This window comes from Nicotiana attenuata, chromosome 2, assembly GCF_001879085.1.
Source record: "Nicotiana attenuata strain UT chromosome 2, NIATTr2, whole genome shotgun sequence".
In the NCBI taxonomy this organism is placed as follows: Eukaryota; Viridiplantae; Streptophyta; class Magnoliopsida; order Solanales; family Solanaceae; genus Nicotiana; species Nicotiana attenuata.
The window spans coordinates 4,458,129-4,483,413 of NC_031990.1; the positions used below are offsets into that span (position 1 = coordinate 4,458,129).

Genomic DNA, 25,285 nt, shown 5'->3' on the forward strand with positions numbered 1-25,285 from the left:
TACGAACGGATTTGATTTCAGCTTGGTGGAAGGATAATATCGAGGTTCGTCTCGGAAATCTGCTGTGGTATTAGCCAAAAAAAAAGGAAGTGACTTCATGAATGGTTGACCTGATAAATGGTTATGATTTGTTGCGTGTTTCCTTTATCATTGGCAGTATGTGAAAGTGTTGGAATGAGACTTTAGTTGATAAGAGGTTTCCTATCGATATTCGGTTGTTATGTGCAGCTACTGTGAATAGAAGTTATCGTTTCGAGTGTTTGAGTTATATGGTATATCATGTAATTGCACCTGAGGTTGCAGGTATGGGTTATTACAGCTGGTTCGGGATTATTCAAAGTATAGATGTGAGGTTTCTAACCTTGTGTGTGATTTCGGAAAGTGAAATGTGGTTCTATGACTTATGGGCTAGACTGGATTGTGTGATTTTTAGTTAAAATGTGCTATCGGACCTATATGAGATAGGGTGACGTGGGATCACCCCCGGGTATATGCATGGTAAGGTTATTCAGCGATTGGTTGGCTTTTAGAACAGCTCTGGGTACGTTCGAGGACGAACGTGTGTTTAAGTGGGGGAGGATGTAACGACCCGGCCGGTCGTATTGAGCTTCTGCACCTTGATCACCAGTTCTCGGGCATGACTTGCCCCGTGTTATGCATTATGACTAATGTAGATCGTTGGTTTTGGATTTCAGGAAGAATTGGAATGAATTTGAAAGAACAGTTTCAGTTGAAAGCTTTGAATTGAAAGGTTTGACCGAGAGTTGACTTATCTGTATATGAGCTCGGATCGGAGTTTTTACGATTTGGTTAGCTTCGTTAGATGATTTGTGACTTAGGAGTGTGATCGGAAGTGATTTTGGAGGTCCGGTGTAGAACTAGGCTTGAATTGGCGAAGTTAGTATTTTGGCGAATTCCGGTTGATAGGTGAGATTTTGATCCGAGGGTCGGAATGGAATTCCGAGAGTTTTTGTAGCTTCGTTAGGTGATTTGGGATGTGTGTGCAAAATTTCAGGTCATTCGGAGGTGTTTTGGTCGGATTTTTGATCAAATGCGTATTTCGGAAGTTTTAGAAGAACTTAGGCTTGAATCCGATATAATTTGATGGTTTTGGTGTTGTTTGTGGTGTTTTGATGATTGGAGCAAGTTTGAATGATGTTTTAGGATGGGTTGGCACTTTTGGTTGAGGTCCCGGGGGCCTCGGGGTGGTTTCGGATGGCCATCGGGGTGAATTTTGGACTTGTGGCATTTCTGAAGTTGCTGGTATCTGGTATTTCCGCATCTGCGGAAAAGGGGCCGCAGATGCGGTGATGGGGTCGCAGGTGCGAGTTTCCTTAAGGAGTTGCCTTTCCGCAGATGCGAGCTTGGAGCCGCATCTGCGATGCCGCAGATGCGGCGTGTGGACCGCAGAAGCGGATAAGGGCCATTGGGTGTTCCGCAAAAGCAGGCAGGTGTCCGCAAATGCGGTGTCCGTAGAAGCGGATTTAGACCGCAAAAGCGGTCCTGAGCGCAATAGTATATTTCCGCAGAAGCGGTAACCGCATATGCGGTACAGTGATCGCAGATGCGAAAAGGGCTAGACAGAAAAGGTTTTAAAGGTTCATTTTGTTCCGCGAGCTAAGGCATTTTTCCTCCATTTTTGAGCAAACTTAAGAGCTTTTGGACGGGAATTGAAGGTGATTTTGACTGGGTGTGATTGGAGGTGAGTTCTATGACCTAAATACATGATTTAATGGTAGAATTAATATAGAAATTTATGGAAATTCATCAAAAAGGGGGAAAAGCTAGGGCTTGGAATTTGATATTTCAAAGTGGGATTTGATGGGTCATTTGGGCTCGGATTTGGGAGTTTTGGTATGTATAGACTCGTGGCGAGATAAGGAATCCGATAATGTTAACTTTTCTGATTTTTGAGAAGTGGGCCCGGGGCTCGGGTTTTGCAAATTTCGTGAATTTCGATATTTTTCGAGTCTTTTCGATTGGGTTATGTTCCCTTAGCCTATTGTAACGTATTCGTTGTGGTTTTGATCAGATTCGACCCTCGAGGAGGTCGATTTGCGAGGCAAGGGCATAGCGAGCTAGGATTTTGGCCGGCTTGAGGTGAGTAATGATTGTAAATGATATCCTGAGGGTTTGAAATCCTGGATTTGCACACCGTAGTGCAATATTGAGGTGACCTGCACGCCGGATAGCGAGCGTGGGGTAGAGCACCGTTGGGGATTGTGACATGGTCCGTCCCGATTGATGATTTTATCGCGTATTTGACTGAAACTTATTTGTTATTATCATGATTTGGGCTGATTGCCATATTTGGGCTTCGTGCCAATTATTTGAACCATTCGGGGATTTTATCACTGTTTCCTCACTGTTTTGACGTATTATTTGAACTAAGTCCTGTTGATATTTACAGTTTTACAAAGTCAGCCAATTTTACTCAGATTTGAAACTTAAATGATATTTCTAAATGATATTTTGGGCTGAGAACTACTGTTTTACAAATGCCCGAGGGGCTTGTGATGATTTTCGGACTGAGTGAGGCCGAGGGCCATATGTGAGGATATGCTGAGTGATATGAGTCTGAGGGCCTGAGATACTTTATGTGCCACGAGGTGGCTTGAGTGACGCGAGGAGGCTTTCAGGCCTTATGAGTGATGTGAGGAGGCTTTCAGGCCTTATGAGTGATGTGAGGAGGCTTTCAGGCCTTGTGAGTGATGTGAGGAGGCTTTCAGGCCTTATGACTGATGTGAGGAGGCTTTCAGGCCTCGTGTGTGATGTGAGAAGGCTTTCAGGCCTTATTTTATATGCCACGAGGTGGCTTGATATTGCGCTTGGGCCGTAAGGGGCCCCTCCCGGAGTCTGCACACCCCCAGTGAGCGCCGTCGATAATATATGGATCGGGTTGTACGCCACAGCGAGTTGTGGATCGGGTTGCACACAGCAGCGGTTACTATATGATACAGTTCTGAGAGTGATCTGAGAAAGAGAGCCCGAGGGGCAGAGAGTGTTTCTGAGAGTGAGCCCGAGGGGCTGGTATTGTTTTGAGATATTGCCCGAGGGGCGAACTTTTATGTGCTCATCTTGCATATTTACTTGCCTTTTTACCTGTTATACTGTGATATTTGTGCCCGAGGGGCGGTTTTTCTGTGCTTATCGGCACTAACTGTTTTGAAATCATTTCGTAACTGTTGGAAAGATCATTTTAAAAAGAGAATTAAACTGAGCCAAGAGATTTCCAAAGATTTCACAGCTTTACTATTTTTCTCAAAGGATTGTACCCTGCTTCTATACAGCATGTTGGTTGCTTTACTTGATTTCTTACTGCTCAGTTGTTATTTACCTTTATTACTCACTGAGTTGGAGTACTCACTTTACTCCCTGCACCTCGTGTGCAGATGCAGGTATCTATTCACCTGGTAGCGGGTTTTGGGCCGATCAGAGGCAGAGTTATATGAGTTAAGGAGGTGGCTGTCAGCGTTCGCAGCACCATGTCTCTCTCTTTTGTTCTTTATTCCGGTTTTGTACATTTTAGACCCTGTAGTGGATTTACATTCTGATAGATGCTCGTGAGTTGTGACACCCCGATTAGGGCTGTGTTGGATTGGCTTTCCGCTGATTAATACTATTAAGTCATATTTACGCTGTTTATTTATGTTTAACTATTTTTGAAAAAAGACGAGTGGATTAGTTGGCTGGCCTCGTCTTCACGAGAGGCGCCATCACGACCAGTGCGGGGTTTGGGTCGTGATAGCAGACCTGTCCAGTGGAACCTGTACAGATTGAATTTAACATATCAAAGTATTAAGTAGCCTCTCAAATCTCAGCCAAAAGAAACGTTTGATAAGGAGTGGCCCCAAACAATCCTTTCTCTGTTTCAGAAATATACACTGGCAAGAATGAAAGATTAAAATACACCTTGTGTGTCATCACTATAATCCATCTATAAAAAAAAATACAGAGAGTTCTTCTAATATTCCTCTATGCATCCATAAGATGAGTCCCATGAAATAACCCAATTCTCCAGACCCTGAAAATTCAATTGAAAGTAGCATGATCTACTACATTTTGATTCAATACTATTTATAGGCTGACATTTTAAAATCAGATAAAATGTTAATGTACATCCAGAAAATAATATACGCAGTTGAATAGGAAAACTTTACTACCAGAAAGAACCATGAAAAGCTTCAAATATCTTGTCCATAAGTATTAAATTTCTAAACTACGTAAAACGGAAAAGTGAAATAGCATAAATAACTTGAAATGATTTAAATACATTGTTCATAACTAATAAAACTACTAATAAGACTAATCAGACAGTTCTTGGTTTCTCCAAGTGTTACATTTACAAATACCTTATGCTGTTTTCTTCTTCTTAAATACTCTCTTGATTTTATTTCCTGACAACTGTGTATTCGGATCTTCTTCAACCACTGTTGCGGCGTTAGTTAAACTTATCTTGGCAGGTGTATTTGCAATATCGATTAACTCGTTCTCTTCAGTAGAATCCTGCATATATAAAATACAAAAATTTGTGAAAATAAGTAGTGAACTTACAGTTCCTATAGATTTATTAATTTATATCCTGCAAAGAATTTATTTAGAAGAATCAATAATGTAAAAAATATTAATAATGAGTTTGCACCTTCCTATAGAATAGACAAAGTGAACATTCACAACTTTTAAAGTTATAAAAAAATCTCCAGATCTGAAAATTTATTCAGAAACATATCCTTCCAGATATATAAGTCTGTGTCATCTTAAAGAACCAATTAAAAGTGAGCGATGTATTTACCTCGCATTCCTTCTCTCCATCAAAGACTTGATTATTATTGAAGTCGGGATCCTATCAAAAATTAATAAATAAATGAGTTTGAAATTATGATTCAAATAATACAATTTAGATGAAATTTGCAATTTAAATATGTTATGAAGTTTGTGAGCAAATATGACATACAGTTAAGTCATCTGAAGGTGGATCAGGACTATATTTCTTTATCAGTTGCTCCTCATCCGTAAGCTTAACAACACTATAAACTTCCTGTTGCAGTTGAATGTTCGAGCTCTTGACAATAACCTTAAACATGAATTTTCTTTGGAGAATATTGTTCAGCTCTACTGGATAGGGATACTTATCAACAGCGCCAGTATTCTAGAATGAAATTTTGTGTTAGAATTTTTCAAATAACAAATATGAATTTAATTAGTTGATATTGTCACGACCCAATTCCCATACCCAGTCGTGATGGCGCCTCTCGTGAAGACAAGGCCAGCCAACTTACCCAAATCATTTCTTTAACAGTTACTAAACATAAGTGAATAGAATAATACAACTTAACGGCCATAATAATCAGTATTTTCAACCCCACATAACCCGACCGGGGTGTCACAAGTCACGAGCATCTAAGAAGTAGGAACACAACTACAGGGTCATATATATATAAAATGAAATCTGGAATCCAAAAGATGAAGTCCGGTGCCGCGAACGCTGGCGGTCACCTTGCTCAGCTACATTAGTATTACCTTCAGTCCGCTAATCACCCGCTACCGGGTGAACAATACCTGCAACTGCACGCGAGGTGCAGGGAGTAAAGTGAGTACTTCCAACTCAGTGGTAATAAGAGTAAATAATAACTGAGAGGCAAGAAATCACGTAAGAGCACTCCATCATGCTATATAGGACAGTACAACCCTTTTTAGAAAACAGTTAGACCGTGAAAAATCCTTTAGAAAATATCTGGCTCAGTTTAAAAACCTCTTTCGAAAATATCCTTTTCCAACAGTCAAGTATATGAATGCGTTATCAAATAGTGCAAGTCCGCACATAAGTTAGCCCCTCGGACACAGCACTCTATTAACAAATAACACCAAGGTATCTGGTACGCAGTGCAAGAACAGCATGGATGCCAAGGATATGAGAGTGTTGAATGTCATGCCACGTAGTACAAACAGGAAACAATGCATGAATGCAATGCAATGCACATGACCGCTGCGGCGCGCAGCCCGATCCATTTGGGTACCCGCGCTCACTGCGGGGGTTCAGACTCCGGAGGGGCTCCTACAGCCCATGCGCTATATCATCATAGCATCGTTGCGGCATGCAGCCCGATCCATCATCAGTCCAGAACATGCAAATGAGCCACTCGGGCAATGTCAAGTAATAGCTTTTAACTCAAAACATCAGAAAAATGCAATTTAAGTCTTTAAACTTTAGCAATATGACTACTCATTTCAAACAGGGTTTAACTCAGGACTGAAATCATTTAATATGCTAAGTGTCATGAAAACAGTGATAATGACCCCTACAAGGTTCAAATAACCGGCACGAAACCCAAAACATGGCAATCAGCCCAATTCAAGATAGCATCTAGCAAGTTTCAGTCGATTACGCAGTAAAATCCACAACCGGGACGGACCAAGTCGCCATCCCCAACGGTGCTCTACCCCACGCTCATACCTGGCGTGCAAGTCACCACAATACAGCACTATGATGTGCAAATTCGGAGTTTCAAACCCTCAGGATATCATTTACAAGTATTACTCACCTCGAACGGCGAAATCCCTAGCTCGCGATGCCTCTGCCCCTCGAATTGGCCTCCACGCGCGTCGAATCTAACCAAAATCAGAGCGATACATTACAATATGCTAAGGGAACAACACCCAATCGAAAACAATCAAAAATTAGCAAGAATCTCGAAACTAGCAAAACCCGAGCCCCGGGCCCGCTTCTCGAAAAATTACAAAACTCACATTACCCAATTCCTCGTCTCGCCACGAGTTCATACATACCAAGAACTCCCAAATCCGAGCTCAAATGACCTATCAAATCCCAGTTTAAATTATCAAAAACTCAAGCCCTAGCTTTACCCCCTTTTTTGAAGAATTTCAACCAATTTCCATGTTAGATCTATCAAAGTTCCATGTATTTAGGCCAAGGGACTTACCTCCAATCACACCTAGTCGAAATCCCCCTTCAATTCCGTCGAATCGCTCCCAAGCTCGCTTAAAAATGGTGGAAATAACATAACCCTCGCGGAGCAAAATGAATATAAAACTCCTACTGGCTTCAGGGGTTTCCGCTTCTGCGGTCCCCACGCCCGCTTCCGCGAAACCGCTTCTGCGGTTTTTGTCCGCTTATGCGGAATTTCATTAAAACTCAAGGGCCGCTTCTGCGACACAAATTTTCGCTTTTGCGGAAGCTCACCTCCTGGCCAATCCCGCTTCTGCGACCGCCTGTCCGCTTCTGCGGGCTCGCTTAAGCGAAAAGTGTTCCGCTTCTGCGGAACTGCCCAACTCCACTCCAGACCGCTTTTGCGACCAAGATTACGCTTCTGCAGAACCGCTTATGCGGTCCATTTCCGCAGAAGCGAACATACCAGATACCAACAAAATCTGCCATTTCCTCCACTTGAATTTCATCCCGATAGCCGTCCGAAATCACCCCGAGGCCCCCGGGACCTCAACCAAAAGCACCAACATGTCTTAAAGCATCATCCAAACTGGTTCCAATCATCAAAACACATCAAACAACACTAAAAACATCAATTCTCATCGGATTCAAGCCTAAGTTCTTCAAGAACTTCCGAAACACGCATTCGATCAAAAACCCAACCAAATGACGTCCGAATGACCTGAAATTTTGCACACACATCACAAATCACATATCGAAGCTACAGAAACTCTCGGAATTCCATTCCGACCCTCTGATCAAAATCTCACCTGCCAACCGGAATTCGCCCAAATACTAACTTCGCCAATTCAAGCCAAATTCTACACCGGACCTACAAAATCAATTCCGATCGCACTCCTATGTCACAAATCATCCCCCGAAGCTAACCGAATCACCGGAAATCACATTCGAGCCCTATAACTCATAAGTCAATGTCTGGTTGACTTTTTCAACTTAAGCCTTCCTTAAAGAGACTAAGTGTCTCATTTCTTATCAAAACCAATCCAAATCAACTCTAACACACCACATACCGATAACGAAACATGAAGAAGCATAAAATGAGGGAAACGAAGCAGTGACACATGAGACGACGGGTCGGGTCGTCACAGATATACCTCAAGAAATCCTTCCTTCAATTCTTTTGCGGATTGGCCTATGAGAAACATGGCTTTGCGGTCCCAGAGCAATAGGAAACAGATCCAGTAGTATCTATTACCCTAACCTGAAGCTTGTACCTAAATGCACACTTGATATGATATATAAATGTACATTTTTGTCACGACCCCAGTTCACCCTCCATGAACATGTCGTGATGGCACCTAGTTCCTACAACTAGGTAAGCCTAACAGTGCGGAACAAACAACATAACTTGCAAAAATAACTAATTAAGATTGAACAACTAAAAGAAATCTGTATATAACTGCCACTTGGAACATACAACTCATAATAAATGCGGAAGTCTAAAATATCATCCCAAAACACGAAAACTCACGGGAACACAAGCTAATGGAAGCAACATACAGCTCTAATCTCCAGAATTCGTCTAACAAAAGTGCGAAAGAGAGACTAACTACTACAGATAGAGTAAAGAGGGAGACTCCATGGTCTGCGGACGTTGCAGAAGTACCTCAAAGTCTCCGTAGCTCTCCTGGCCTCAAGAATAGTGCGCCTGAGTGGAGGTACCTGGATCTGCACATGAAAAACATGCGCAGGAAGGGCATGAGTACACCACAGCGGTACTCAATAAGTGCCAAGCCTAACCTCGGTTGGGTAGTGACGAGGAAGGTCAGGGCCCTACTGAGGTAAAATATAATAATAAATTAATAGTATGAAAAAAAACTAACATTAATAATGAGTACAGCAGTGAGATAAGACAGGTCAAGTAAGGCAATAACATCTACACAAAGAACAGAGTAAACACGGAATATGTACAGCTCAATACCAGTGATAACAATGAGGATCTCCCAGGATACCGTCCTGTAGTCCTTTTTCTCAATTGTCTAGTGGATCTCCCGGGATACCGTCCCGTAGTCCATCACATATGTAAATCCGAAGGATCTCCCGGGATACCGTCCCGTAGTCCAGCCATCAATATGCAGGGGATCTATCAGGAATCTAACCCGCAGTCCCAAAGTAAAAGTGCAGGGGGATCTATAGGGAATCTAACCCGCAGTCCCAAAGTAAAAGTGCAGGGGGATCTACCGGGAATCGAACCCGTAGTCCCAAAGTAAACAAACAAAGGGGGGGAGCTACCTGAATCCCATATCCGTAGTCCCAATATAAATGCGCAATCACAACCAGAAGATACACAGAAATGAAGTACAAAAGACAAGCAACGGGTAGTACTGGCCTAGCATGCTTCACGTAGTACAGTCAAGGCAATTTAAGCAATTAGGAAAGTTAAATCAATTAAACATGCTTTCCTAATCTAGCACAGGTTATAATATCTAGTAGAATAAAGCAAATATGAAAGAAACTCAATCTCAATATCTTAAGTAAAACCGGATTTTCAATAATTGGCTCAAGTACGTGCTCGTCACCTCGCGTACCAGGCACTCAAAATACCAAATAACAAATCCTAAGGGAGAGGTCCCCCACACAAGGTTAGACAAGCCACTTACCTTGAACCGGCTCAAAATCAACTAGATTCCACGCCTTTGCCACGAGTATCCGACTCCAAATGGCCCAAATCTATTCAATTCAATTACACATTGTAAATAACATCGCAAGCAACTGATTCTACTAATTAATTCAAAGCTGAGGCACGAAATTAGGTAAAATGACCAAAATGTCCTTCAGGCCAACGTCTCGAAATCGAATAATTTTTACATTTTCAGAACCCTCGTACTCTCACGAGTCTAACCATATAAAAATCTCCCAAATCGGAGGTCAAACACCCACTCAAAACTCAATAGTTTAGCCCATGAAGTTTCACCCAATTTTTCCAATTTTTGATCCTCAATTCGAATTTTAATGATGGATTTAACTACATAATGATGAAATATAACTAGAAGGGATTAAAGAAACGTTACCCAATAATCTCCTCTTCAAAACCCTCTCAAAATCGCCCTTCCCCGAGCTCAATTTGATTTTTCCAACTTTTGAAAACTAACCCTCGAAATCTCTATATCTGAATAGGGATTTCCGCTTCTGCGGACCAGGGACCGCTTCTGCGATCTCGCTTACGCGAAAAATGAGTCGCTTCTGCGACTTTCACTAAAGATCCAATATCCGCTTCTGCGGACCAATAACCGCTTATGCGGTTCTGCTTCTGCGGAATTTAAGCCGCTTCTGCGGTTCTGATGAAAATCCAAGATTCTGCTTCTGCGGTTCCTTACTCGCAGATGCGAGTCCGCTTCTGCGGGATTTCCTCCGCACCTGTGGAGCCTGAAAACTATGCCCAAACCCCCTTCTGCGATTCTAAGGCCGCTTCTGTGGCTCCGTTTCTGCGGTTCCCAAGCCGTAGAAACGAAAATACCAGAAGGGAAAAATTTCAGCTGCTGCAACGCTTCCCAAATTTTCCCGTTAACCACCCGAAATCATCCCGAGGCCCCCGGAACCTCAACCAAAAGCACCAGTAACACCTAATACCTCATTCAAACTTGTACCAATCCTTAAGCCACCTAAAACAACGCCGGAAACTCGAATTAATCAAGGATTTGAGCCTAAGAACTTCCAATATTATCAAAATACACTTTCGATCAAAAACCTAACCAAAACACGTCCCAATGACCTGAAATTTTGCACACACATCCCAATTGACATGACGGAGCTATTGCAACTTCTGGAATTCCAATCCGACCCTCGGATCAAAAACTCACTATCGAACCGAAAACTTCAAAAATTCAAACTTCGGCATTTCAAGCCTAAATGAGCTACGGACTTCCAAAATACATTCCGAACACGCTCCCAACCCCGAAATCACCTAACGGAGCTAACGGAACCATCGGATTTCCATTCCGAGGACATCTTCACACTGTTCTTACTACGGGCCACTTTTCAACACTTAAGCTCTCATTTAGGGACTAAGTGTCCCAAAACTCTCCAAAACCCAACACCGAATGTCCCGACAAACCAAAATAGCAGAAATGAACTTAGGGGAAGCAGTTAATAGGGGATCGGGGCGTAAATTCTTAAGACGGCCGGCCGGGTCGTCACATCCTCCTACACTTAAACATTCATTCGTCCTCGAACGAGCATAGAGAACATACCTGAAGTAGTGAAAAGGTGAGGGTAACAGCTGCGCATATCCTGCTCGGTCTCCCAAGTCGCCTCCTCGGCTGGCTGACCCCGCCACTGAACCTTCACTGAAGCAATGTTCTTTGACCTCAACTTTCTGATTTGCCTGTCCAATATAGCCACTAGCTCCTCAACATAGGATAGATCTTTGTCCAACTGGACTGAACTGAAATCCAACACGTGCGACGGGTCACCGTGATACCTCCGGAGCATCGAAACATGAAATACCGGATGAACTCCGGCCAAACTGGGAGGTAAGGCAAGCTCATAGGCAACATCCCCAACTCGCCTCAAGATCTCAAAAGGGCCAATAAATCTCGGACTCAACTTCCCTTTCTTCCCAAACCTCATGACGCCTTTCATAGGCGAAACCCGAAGCAGGACCCGCTCGCCAACCATATATGAAACGTCACGAACCTTCCATTCCGCATAGCTCTTCTGTCTCACCCGGCTCAAACCAGCCCACCGGGGACCTACACCTCCTACCATATAAAGCCTCATACGGTGCCATCTGAATGCTAGATTGATAACTGTTGTTGTAAGCAAACTCCGCCAATGGCAAGAAATGATCCCAAGACCCTCCAAACTCAATCACACACGCACGGAGCATATCCTCAAGAAACTGAATGGTGCGCTCGGACTGTCCGTCTGTCTGGGGGTGAAATGTTGTGCTCAACTCCACCCGAGTACCTAACTCCTGTTGCACGGCTCTCCAGAACCACGATGTAAACTGAGTACCTTTGTCCGAAATAATAGAAACTGGAATACCATGCAGACGGACGATCTCCCGGATATAAATCTCCGCCAACCGCTCCGATGAATAAGTGGTACACACAGGAATGAAATGAGCGGGCTTGGTCAGCCGATCCACAATAACCCAAATGGCATCAAACTTCTTCAAGGTCCGTGGGAGTGCAGATACAAAATCCATGGTGATGCGCTCCCATTTCCACTCCCGAGTCTCTATCTACTGAAGCAACCCACCCGGGCGCTGGTGCTCATACTTCACCTGCTGGCAGTTGAGGCACCTAGACACATAACCAACTATATCCTTCTTCATCCGCCTCCACCAATAGTGCTGCCTCAAGTCCTGATACATCTTTGTGGCACCGGATGGATGGAATACCGCGAACTATGGGCCTCTGCTAGAATCAACTCTCGAAGCCCATCCACATTGGGCACACAAATCCGGCCCTGCATCCTCAATACCCCGTCATCTCCGATGGTCACATCCCTGGCATCTCCACGCTGAACCTTGTCCTTAAGGACAAGCAAATGAGGGTCTTCATACTGCTGCTCCCTGATACGATCAAATAAGGAAGACCGGGAAACCACACAAGCTAGAACCCGACTGGGCTCTGAAAGATCCAATCTCACAAACTGGCTGGCTAAGGCCTGAACATCCATCGCCATAGGCCTCTCCGAAGCTGGTAAATATGCCAAACTCCCCAAACTCTCCGCCCGGCGACTCAAGGTATCCGCCACTACATTGGCCTTGCCCCGGTGATACAGAATAGTAATATCATAGTCCTTCAACAACTCTAACCACCTCCTCTGGCGCAAATTTAGATCCTTTTGCTTGAACAAGTGCTGCAAACTCCGGTGATCGGTATAAATCTCACAAGGCACACTGTACAAATAGTGACGCCAGATCTTCAAGGCATGAATAATAGCAACTAACTCAAGGTCGTGGACAGGGTAGTTCTTCTCAGGTATCTTCAACTGTCTGGACGCATAGGCAATCACTCTACCGTCCTGCATCAACACCGCTCCAAGGCCAACCCGTGAGGCATCATAATAAACTGTATAGGACCCCGAACCAGTAGGCAATATCAAAATAGGGGTTGTAATCAAAGCTGTCTTGAGCTTCTGAAAGCTCGCCTCACACTCCTCCGTCCACTAAAATGGGGCACTCTTCTTGGTCAATCTAGTCATAGGGGCTACAATCGATGAAAACCCCTCCATAAAACGACGGTAATAGCCCGCCAAACCAAGGAAACTGCGAATCTCTATAGCTGAGGACGGCCTGGGCCAACTCTGCACGGCCTCTATCTTCCTCGGGTCCACCCGAATACCCTCACTCGAAATCACTTGGCCTAAGAATACCACAGAACTCAGCCAAAACTCACATTTTGAGAACTTTGCATATAACTTCTTCTCCCTCAATGTCTGAAGCACGGTCCTCAGGTGCTGCTCATGATCTTCCCGACTCCGGGAATACACCAGAATATCATCAATATAAACAATAACGAATGAGTCAAGATATGGCCTGAATACACTGTGCATCAAGTGCATGAAAGTTGCTGGGGCATTGGTCAGCCCAAATGACATAACAAGGAACTCGTAATGACCATACCGAGTCCTGAAGGTAGTCTTCGGGATATCTAGCTCCCGAATCTTCAACTGATGGTAACCTGAGCGCAAGTCAATCTTAGAAAACACATGTGCGCCCTGAATCTGGTCAAATAGATCATCAATACGAGGCAAAGGATAACGGTTCTTTACTGTAACCTTGTTCAACTGACGGTAATCAATACACATACGCATAGAACCATCCTTTTTCTTCACAAACAAGACAGGAGCACCCCACGGTGAAACACTGGGTCGAATGAAACCCTAACCAAGCAATTCCTGCAACTGATCCTTCAACTCCTTCAACTCATGAGGAGCCATACGATACGGAGGAATGGAAATGGGCTGAGTGCCCGGCGACAAATCAATGCCAAAATCAACGTCTCTATCGGGCGGCATGCCCGGAAGATCAGCTGGAAACACATCGTGATAATCCCGTACCACTGGGACTGAATCAACAGAAAGGGGTATCAATACTGACATTTCTCACATAAGCTAAAATACACAGCACACCCTTTCTCAACCATACACTGAGCTTTAAGGAAAAAGATAACTCTACTGGGAGTGTGATCTAAGGCACCCCCCCCCCCCACTCAACACGCGGTATACCTGGCATGACTAGCGTCACGGTATTGGCGTGACAATCAAGAATAGCATAATGGGGCGACAACCGGTCCATACCCAAAATAATATCAAAATCAACCTTACTGAGTAACAATAAATCTGCTCTGGTCTCAAAACCACAAATAGTAACCAAACATGACCAATAAACGCGGTCCACAACAAGAGAATCCCCCACAGGAGTAGAAACATAAATAGGAAGACTCAAGGAAATCCCGAGGTACACTCAAATACGGAGCAAAATAAGAAGACACATGCAAATAGGTGGAGCCTAAATCGAATAGAACCGATACACCTCTATAACAAACCATGACAATACCTGCGATGATAGAATCGGAGGCAACAGCCTCGGTACGGGCAGGTGGGGTAGCACCTGGGGCTGTAACCATAGCCTGAGAACTCTACGGGGCACGCTGTGGCTGAGAAGTCTGTGGAGGTGCACTCCTCCCGAGTCTGGGGCAATACCTCACCACATGGCACATGTCACCACACTCAAAGCAACCTCGCGGTTGACGTGGCGGTGGAAACTGTGCAATACGGGTACTCCAAGACCCCTGAACACCTGAAACTCTGTGTGAAATCTGGGATGCAAACTGAGCTGGCTGACCCACAAAACCTCTACCGTGTCGTACTCTTCCCCCAAAATAAGGACCAACGGGCCTCCCCAATCTACCAGGCCTACTCACTCCTCTATACTCTCCCTCTTGACCACGTCTGCCCTCTCTCTCCTGGACCCACCTATCTCCTACTTGGCGAGAGGTCCTCACCACCCACTGAACTGGGACCACAGGCTGTGTCGGCATGACATCTGGAACCTGACCAATGGGAACCTGCTGCTCTGGAATGGGGGCGGCGGGAGTCTAGGTCCCTCCCCCGATCTGTGAAGTAGTCGTTACAACCTGAATCAATCCTGCCTGAATCAACGTACCAAACATGCTCAGGAACTGCGCCAAAGTCTCCTTAAGAGCTGGAGTAGTAGTAGCCCTAGGCGTGTCAGGTGACTGAACTCCGGCTGGATCTGTTGATGGTACCTCGGCGGCAGCTCGCACAGGTGCTCTCACTGCACCACGGGCGCGTCCTCGGCCTCTACCCCGGCCCCGGCCTCTGACGGTTGCAGTAGGGGGCGCGGGTGCCTGATCATCTCAAGTAGCACGTGTCCTCACCATCTGTGAGAGAATAGAAGGCAGAAGTTTTAGGATTGTGATGTCAAAAATTTCGCACGACAGGGAATCAAATGAAGTGAAATTTTCCTAACGGTTACATAGCCTCTCGTAGATAAGTACAGACGTCTCCGTACCGATCAGAGACTCGAATAAACCGGCCTCTGTTCCGTGACTCGTATGAACCTAGAGCTCTGATACCAACTTGTCACGACCCCAGTTCACCCTCCATGAACATGTCGTGATAGCACCTAGTTCCTACAACTAGGTAAGCCTAACAATGCGGAAATTTATATAACTTGCGGAAACATTTAATTTAATTAAGCAAAACTAGAAGAAAACGGTGAATAAGTGCCACCTAGCATATACAACTCAAAAATAAATCGCGGAAGTCAAAATCTCAACCCAAAACCCGGAAATTCACGGGAACCAAAGGCTAACAGAAACATAGTACGCTGTTCTAACTCCAGAATATCTAAGCAACTGAGAGAAAGGGAATAAACTAAGTACTAAAGCTGGAACAGAATAGAGACTCCTGGTCTGCGGACGCGGCATATATACCTCGAAGTCTCCGTGTATCTCCTCGCCTCAAGGATAGTGCGCCTGAGTAGAGGTACCTGGGTCTGCACATGAAAAACATGCGCAGAAGGGGAATGAGTACACCACGGCGGTACTCAGTAAGTGCCAAGCCTAACCTCGGTTGGGTAGTGACGAGGAAGTTCAGGGCCCTACTGAGGTTAAACAATATAAAATGAATTAACAGTATGAAAATAGGCAGTAATAATGAGTACAGCAATGGAATAAGACAGGCTAAACAAGCAATAACAATTACACAAGGAACGGAGTAAACACGAAATATGTACAGCTCAATACCAATGGTAACAATGAGGATCTCCCAGGATACCGTCCTGTAGTCCTTTTCTCAACTGTCCAGTGGATCTCCCGGGATAACGTCCCGTAGTCCATCATATGTATATATCCGAAGGATCTCCCGGGATACCGTCCCGTAGTCCAACTATCAATGTGCAGAGGGGATCTATCGGGAATCTAACCCGCAGTCCCAACGTAAATATGCAGGGGGATCTATCGGGAATCTAACCCGCAGTCCCAAAGTAAATATGCAGGGGGATCTATCGGGAATCGAACCCGCAGTCCCAAAGTAAACAAACAAGGGGGGAGCTACCGGAATCCCACATCCGTAGTCCCAATGTAAATACGCAGCCACAACAAGAAGATATTCAGAACTAGAGTACGAGAAAATACAAGGCAACAAGTAGTTCTAGCCTAACATGCTTCACGTAGTACAATCAAGGCAACTTAAGCAAATAGACAATTTAGGTCAGCTAAGCATGCTTTTCTAAACTAACACAGACTATACACTACTACAAAAGAGACTTTTAATGGCAATTAATTAGCGGCAATAAAAGAATGGCCACTAAATAACTCTGTAAACGGAAAACATTAGCGGCAAATAAGCATCAGTTGCTACTACATACCATTTTAGTGGCAATAAAAATAAATAGCCACAATAAAAAGTAAGTAATTTTATTATTTTTATTTTTCCCCCCAAAATTTTAGACTAAAATAACCTATTCCCTCTGATTCCTTACGTCTAATTTGAGAGAACTACAAAAAAATACTTCAGAAATATAAAATCTCTCATCCCCTGTAAAGTTATTCTCTAGTCGTTGTTTCCCTATCGCCGATCCTCTATCTCACCATAACGCCACCAACCCCAGGTAATATTTTCAGAAAATAGCTTTTTAATCACTGCTTTATCTCTTCTATGTCTCCTCTTTGCTCCAAATAATTATCCTTATAGAGTTTGGATGAAAAAAACATACAAATCTGATATGTTTTGGGTATGGTTAGAAATTGCTATGTTCATGGTTGTTTATATACCATGTGAATTGAAGTTTTATCGTCAATTTTAATATGGTTTGCTTTGCTTCAATCTTCATTGCTGTAGTGTGGCTTTTTTCGGCATTAACCCCTTGTAAAAAGGGCTTTTTTACAAATAAATACTGCTTCACTTTTTTCTAAATTAAGTGCTTTGTGATTATCCTTTCCCACCACTCTCTACCTCTTTCTTGAGTGACATAATTGTGGTCAGAAATTTCTATGTTTGGTTGGGGTGTAAATTTTTCTTCATTGTGTCAAAAATCGATTGACGAGAATAATCGATTAAGAACAAAACTTCAAGAAAAGATTCTGAAAGTTGAAAAATTGGAAGTGATAATCATATTGGTTGTAACTCTATGGACCAAAATTGTCTTATACTTTACATTATGTAGTTCCAGAATATTTAATTATTTTGAATATTATTATGATGGCTATCTATTATCTTCTAATAGCCTTTCACTTGTATTCTTCTGCTATCCAATGTTTTGTTTGTTACCTTCAAGCGCAAAGCATCATATTTTATACGAAAAAGGGCCAAATATATCCTTGTACTATAAGAAAAGGTTTAAATATACCCCTCGTTATACTTTCGGTCCATATATACCCCTGCCGTAATACTATTGGTTCAAATATATCCCTCTGTTAAGTTTGTCCAAAGTGGACATCCAATCCTACGTGGCACTAACACTTAATGAGGTGGATGTCATGTGTCATGCCACCTCAACACCCCTAACCCATTTTATCCTTTCCTTATATTTGTTTTTCCACCACTAAAATTTTCTTCGAGGGGAAGGAAAGTTTAGTGATGGAAAAAAAAATAGAAGCGATGGGTAAAATGGGTTAGGGGAGCTGAAGTGGCAAGCCATATGGTATCCACCTCATCAAATGTTAGTGCCATGTAGGATTGGATGTCTACCTTGGACAAACTTAACGGAAGAGGGGTATATTTGAACCTATAGTATTACGGCATGGATATATATGGACCGAAAGTAAAACGAGGGTCATATTTAAACCTTTTCTCATAGTACAAGGATATATTTTGACCCTTCTCCGTATTTTATATCACTTTTACATTATGTATGTGTATGTGCCATTTGCTAGACTTGCACATGTTTAGTGGCATTACCTATATTCCCCACTATATTTGATTGTGGGGAGCTAACAACTGATAAAAAGGGGGCAGGTATTGCTAGCTACTCTGTACTTCTACTTAAAAGGTGGCAGTTCATAAAGCAAACCATCTAGCTTCACTTTTAAGTTGAATAATTCTTCAACTATTTAATTGCAGAAGGTGGTATGATTTTACAGTAAGGGTATACATGGTTGTACAACAACTTTTAGACTACAAATTTAATTTTGTGACCTAAACTTGCTTAGCTGTAATAGAGTTGATGTCACTAGCAGTTAGCACATCGTCCAAGTTTTGGTGGACTGAGTTATACTTGTATTGGTGGTCGATAGCAGGTACCTTGTGAAATTTGTCGAGGTGAGCGCAAGCTAACCTATACACCATGGTTTAATTAAAGGGTAGCATTCATTAGAATAATTTAGTTAACTTGGATAATTATCACGCAAAACGTTTTTGGTGATTGAAAGTAAAGGATCCAGTGAAGCGGAAAAAAGATAATTATAGTATGATTCCAAAGAACTAAATCATATAGTGGTTAAGACTATATTGTTTTGTATTTTGATAGATGGATCATCGATGTGCTTAATGAGGAAGACAAAACATAATACATATATAGTTGCATTACATATCCTGGATTAAGTTAAAGAGGAAGTATAAACTTACAGAAATATAAGTTATAACTCTTGGCTAGTGCTTGCTGAAAATTGCTTATGTAGACAGACAATGATTATCCCATGGGATAAAAAATTTATAACTAGGAGATCAGATGACTTTTTACTTGAAAATCCACCAGTAAGACTCATTTCAAATATGCAATCTGTATTCACGCGATGTTGGTAGATGGCTCTTGTTTATCACTGTAGTCTCCATATCCTCTAAAATTGTGTGCAGAAGTCGGGTGGGTTGTATAAAGGTTTTTACTTCAACAAGCAAGATAATATATTGTTGTGTTCTATGATAGTTTCATCTCTTAAATACTGAAATTTGCATCCCGTGATGTTTCCTCATCTTCCTCATCTTCTTGCTCCTGCATTACTAATGGTGAAAAGACATTCCCATTCCTAACTAATCAAAAACCAATATGATTCAATGAGTTGAAGGTGCTAGTGTTTGTGGGATCTGAGTGTTGAGTAACTTCTTTTGTTCCTTATATTTTGTCTTATTATCGAGTCTTTTCCTTCAGTAATTTCTGGAGGGATTATTAGGTTGATTGGAATGAGATAATGGAAGAAATTGTCCTTAGATGTTTAGTGCATCTATTCTAGGCCACCGCAGTTCTCAACTCTTTGTCATGAGCGGATTCACATTTATTTTTAGATGTAAAATGTGTTTGTGCATACCAAACTTACTGTGTTTCTTCATATCTCTATAGTCTCAAAGAACATACAAAAATATGAATTTCTTTCTGTTTGAACTAGTTGTGACGATATGAGAAGTTGAGAAGCAAGAAATTTCAAGTAGGGCAAATAATGGCAGCTTGTTCTGTATTATGGCTGGCATGTATATTTGATCTCTGAAATCCAGGCTTCTCTCAGATTATTTGGGACTTGAGACTATGCTAGCAATCGTGTGCAAGACATATGATGGTATCAAAGCACTAGAAACATACGATAAGGAAGGCTATATAAACAAGACTTCTGGTCTTCATGGACTTGGATCTTCTATTGGGAGGTCTTTGGATGGCCGATTTCTTGTTATCAGTCTTGAAAACTTATGGTTTGATATCAAGATTATTTTTCTTGAAAAAACTGATTCATCTCTTTTGACATACCTTTGATCCCTTTCCTTCTTTTGGTTCATTTTTAGACCATATGGCGGTGAGTTCATAGCTGACGACCCTCAAAGGAGGCTTGATATTTTGAAGCCAAGATTACCCAATGGGGAATCTCCACCTGGGTTTCTTGGCTTTGCTATGAATATGGTCAATATAGACAGTGTGAACTTATATTGTGCTACAAGCAGTGGTTACGGTCTAAGAGAGACTCTCTTTTATAACCTGTTTTCACGCTTGCATGTATATAGAACAAGAGCAGATATGTTACAGGCTCTCCCTTGTATTAGAGATGGAGCCATATCTTTGGATGGAGGAATAATAAAGCATAACAATGTGTTTTCCCTGGGCAAGAGGTAAAGAAGTTTGTTTTAAATAGTTACATCTCTGTATTTCAGAAACTATAGAAAATAATTTATTTCTATTTTCTGAAGTTGGTGCTGTTTCTGTTTACGCTTATGTGTGTGTAGCTTCAACTTCGTGAGTTAAGCTATACAGCTTCTATGAACTTCCTCTCGCAATGTATCTCCTGTGGTCCCGAAAATATGTTCGCCTGTCATTTAATGCATAAACAACAAGGAAGATACAAAATTGTCTTTATCGATTTGTTTGTCTATTGAATTTTTATTTCATAATGATATGCCCACCATTTATCTTTGAATTCTTCATCCAAAGATAAAAAAGAGACAGCAGTATATAATATAACTTAATCACGAAAGGTAACCCTATGGTAAGATATATGAATTTGAGCGACTTACATTACAACTATAGAATATCCTTTTCTGAAAGAAAGACTAGTTCATGAGATTTTCAAGGACTGGACATGACATTAAATTCACAATCTTTTCTGTCAATTATCTTCTCTTGAGCTCTCTTTGGCAGAATGTATTTCCTCTTAGGTTTATATACCAGGAATAGCATAACTAAGTCATCATGAAATTATATATTTTGAATCTGAGTTGGATTTATGTCTTTCTTTTGTATTCTTTGGTAAAAGGGAAGTAGATTTGAAATTTCCAAAGAGCTTTGCAAAGTCAAATTTTCCGCAGTACTACTTTGAAATTGAAAGATAGATAAAGGAGATGAAGTGGAAAAAGGAAAGAACTGTAGAAGATATGCAGAGAGAACAAGCATTGCTAGACCATGCAAGGTTCAACTTTGGTATAAAGAAGCAAGAGTATTTGAAGTTTCTTGCCCAAAACTCATCTTACACAAGACAGGTAATGACAAAGAGTGGCTTACTCGGCTAGCAATATGCTGGTCGTTGATTAATTCTGAACAGTTTGTGTTGCCGATAGTAAGCAGATAATGAAGTCAGTTATCTCTGAGTTGGTTCTGCGTCAACGCCCAACGGCCTGCTCGTCGATTCTTTTCCAGGTAACTTCTCTGATAAATTGAGAACTTAGGATATTTAGTTACTTGGACCAATATCTCAGAATGACAAGAGTAATATGTAGTTAAGCTACTAAAATTTCACTTACCATATACTTAGTACCATAGATTTCTTCCTCAGTAGCAAGAACGGCTGTGATCTTATTTTTGGGGTTCTCGTAGCTTCTCAGTTCTCCAACTGATGTAGAGTAGAGACACCCTGCAAATTCAAACAAAAGATGTCGAATATAAGAAAAGTAGAAAGAAGAAATCCAGAAAAGGAAAATGAAGAATATTTACTTTACAATTCAACAGAGAGGAATCCGAGAGTACTGGTTCATCAGAGATGTCTTCCCCACCCTACAAAAGGATAAAAAGTGAGTTTGTAATAAACTTTAGATGATAAACTAGCATACATTAAACTCATGAATTTATTGCACATTAGTAATTTAAGGCTTCATGAAGAGGTCTACTAAGAAAAGTTCAAACAGGAATAGAAATCAAAGAAACTTAGAAAGGCAATGATGTCAATATATCAACAAAGGATATGTTTCATGTTCTGGTTGGATTGATTTCTTGCCTATGTGAATATCAGTTTCTCTATTATTTATTTACAAACATGTTTTATAGTGTGTGATAGTATGAATGCTTGCTAATCACTTCACTAAAGAGTCACACATTGATAAAGGTTCTGTTATCTTCCACTACTCTTCAACTCAAACCCCTTCACCCTCTTCTTTCTCTTCTCTTCATTCTCCATTTTCTTCATGTTCTGTGCTTAGATTAAAGGGTAGTAGAAAACTGAAAATTACATTCAAAGGAGCCAATTTTCCACTGTTTTTCCCCTTAGAGTTTCTGCTAGTTCTCAAGCTGCTCCTGTTGAAACATCAACAAGCACTTCTATTCCTTCTGAAATGAAAGCTTGGACTTATTCTGATTATGGAAGTGCTGATGTTTTGAAGTTTGAGTCCAATGTATCAGTTCCAGAAATTAAGGAAGATCAAGTCTTGATTAAGGTTGTTGCTGCTGCTCTTAACCCTGTTGATTTTAAACGTCGGCTCGGAAAATTCAAGGCCAGTGATTTCACTTCACTGGAGTGATATATTAGTACTGTATGATTCATAGGATATTTGGCGTAGTGAATCTTTAGCTTTAAAATTGAATGCTTGCTAATCACTTCTGTTTCATTTTTTATCATAGTGTGTGATGGTATTTCAGGTCCTCTAACACAATTATTTTATAATTTCAGGTCATACAATCTAATGTTCGATAATTTAGCGGTGGGAAGATTTCAAAATAATGAAAAATTGCGGAAATCATTTGAAGACCATCATTCTGGATTATTATTATGATGACATTAGCTATTTAGCCCAAACAATATATTTTTATGTTTTAAGTTACTGTGATATTAATATTTTTGGTTAGTACTTCCTTTTGATTCTTAAGATTTAATGAGATATATTACATTTTTTTTGAATTAATATTAATATATTTTATTATTTGGGTCATATTTTATACAAATATAGTAACTATTATTAATTGTTGCCAAATTATTGATATTATCGCTAGTGACTTTTAAAGATATTGATTTTTAGCGGCAATTTAGTTAAACATATTAGCTATTAAAATGGTCGCTGAAAGGGCAAACTAATTGCCGTTAAAGTTGCGGACTTTTTAGCGACAATTATTTTGAATTTAGTGGCTATAAAAATAGATGGTAAATAAGTATAATTAGCCGTTTGGATTGGATTTAGTATCCATTATAATTGCCATAAACAATTGCCGTTAGAGATGCGAACTTTTAGCGGCAATTAGTTTGAATTTAGTGGCTATAAAAATGGATGGTAAAGAATTATAATTAGCCGTTTGGTTTGAATTTAATAGCCATTATAATTGTCACAAACAATTGCCGTTAGAGATACGAATGTTTAGCGGCAATTAGTTTGAATGTAGCAGCAATAAAAATAGCTACTAAAGAAGTATAGTTGGCCTTTTTGGATTGAATTTAGTAGCCATTATAATTGCCGCAAATAATTGCCACTAAAGATAATAATTTTTAGCAGCAATAAACCATACCTTTTACCAGCTTTTGCGACAAATGCCGCTAAAGCCTTTGCCGACCCCAGCATCAGCGGCAAAAGACTAACGGCTGGTAAAAGATATAGCGGCTATAGTTATTGCCGCTAAAGCTGTTTTGTATTGCCGCTAAAGGTCTTTTTTGTAGTAGTGATAATTGCAAGTAGAATAAAGCAGGTAAGAAAGAAACTCAGTCTAAATATTTAAAGTAAAACCGGGTTTTTCAACAATTAGTTCAAGTACGCGCTCGTCACCTCACGCACAAGGCATTCACTTACCAATATCATATCCTAAGGGGAAAGGTCCCCCACACAAGGTTAGACAAGCCACTTACCTCGAACCGGCTCAAAACCAACTAGAAATCACGCCCTTGCCACGAGTATCCGACTCCAAATGGCCCAAATCTATTCAATTCAATTACATATCGTAAATAACATCGCAAACAACTGGTTTTCTATTTAATTCAAAGCTACGGCGTGAAATTAGGTAAAATGACCAAAATGCCCTTTAGGCCAACGCCTCGGAATCGAATAACTTTTACATTTTCAGAACCCTCGTACTCTCACGAGTCTAACCATATAAAAATCTACCAAATCGGAGGTCAAACACCCACTCAAAAACCCCATAGTTTAGCCTATGAAGTTTCACCCAATTTTCCAAATTTTGATCCCAAATTCGAATTTTAATGATAGATTTAACTACAAAATGATGAAATATAACTAGAAGGGATTAGAGAAACGTTACCCAATAGTCTTCTCTTCAAAACCCTCTAAAAATCGCCCTTCCCCGAGCTCAATTTGATTTTTCTAACTTATGAAAACTAACCCTCGAAATTTCTATATCTGCTCAGGGATTTCCGCTTCCGCGGACAAGGGACCGCTTCTGCGGTCCCGCTTATGCGGAAAATGAGTCGCTTCTGCGACTTTCACTAAAGATCCAATATCCGCTTCTGCGGAACAATAACCGCTTATGCGGTTCCGCCTCTGCGGAATTTAAGCCGCTTCTGCAGTTCTGATGAAAATCCAAGATTCCGCTTCTGCAGTTTCTTTCTCGCAGATGTGAGTCCGCTTCTGCGGTGCTAAGGCCGCTTCTGCGGTTCCCAAGCCGCAGAAGTGAAAATACCAGAAGGGAAAAACTTCAGCTGCTGCAACACTTCTCAATTTTGCCGTTAACCACCCGAAATCATCCCGATCTCCAATAACACCTAATACCTCATTCAAACTTGTACCAATCCTTAAACCACCTAAAACAACGCCGGAAACTCGAATTAATCAAGGATTTGAGCCTAAGAACTTCCAATTTTATCAAAATACACTTTCGATCAAAAACCTAACCAAAATACGTCCGAATGACCTGAAATTTTGCACACACATCCCAAATGACATGACGGAGCTACTGCAACTTCCGGAATTCCAATCCGACCCTCGGATCAAAAACTCACTATCGGACCGGAAACTTCAAAAATTCAAACTTCGGTATTTCAAGCCTAAATGGGCTACGGACTTCCAAAATACATTCCGAACACGCTCCCAACCCCGAAATCGCCTAACGGAGCTAACGGAACCATCAGATTTCCATTCTGAGGTCGTCTTCACACGGTTTCGACTACGGACCATTTTTCAACACTTAAGCTCTCATTTAGGGACTAAGTGTCCCAAAACTCTCCAAAACTCAACACCGAACGTCACGGCAAACCAAAATGGCAGAAATGAACTTAG

General features: G+C 41.5%; 1 pseudogene; it reads left to right on the forward strand.

Moving 5' to 3' along the window:
- Positions 19,860–22,972, forward strand: LOC109215872 (annotated as a pseudogene).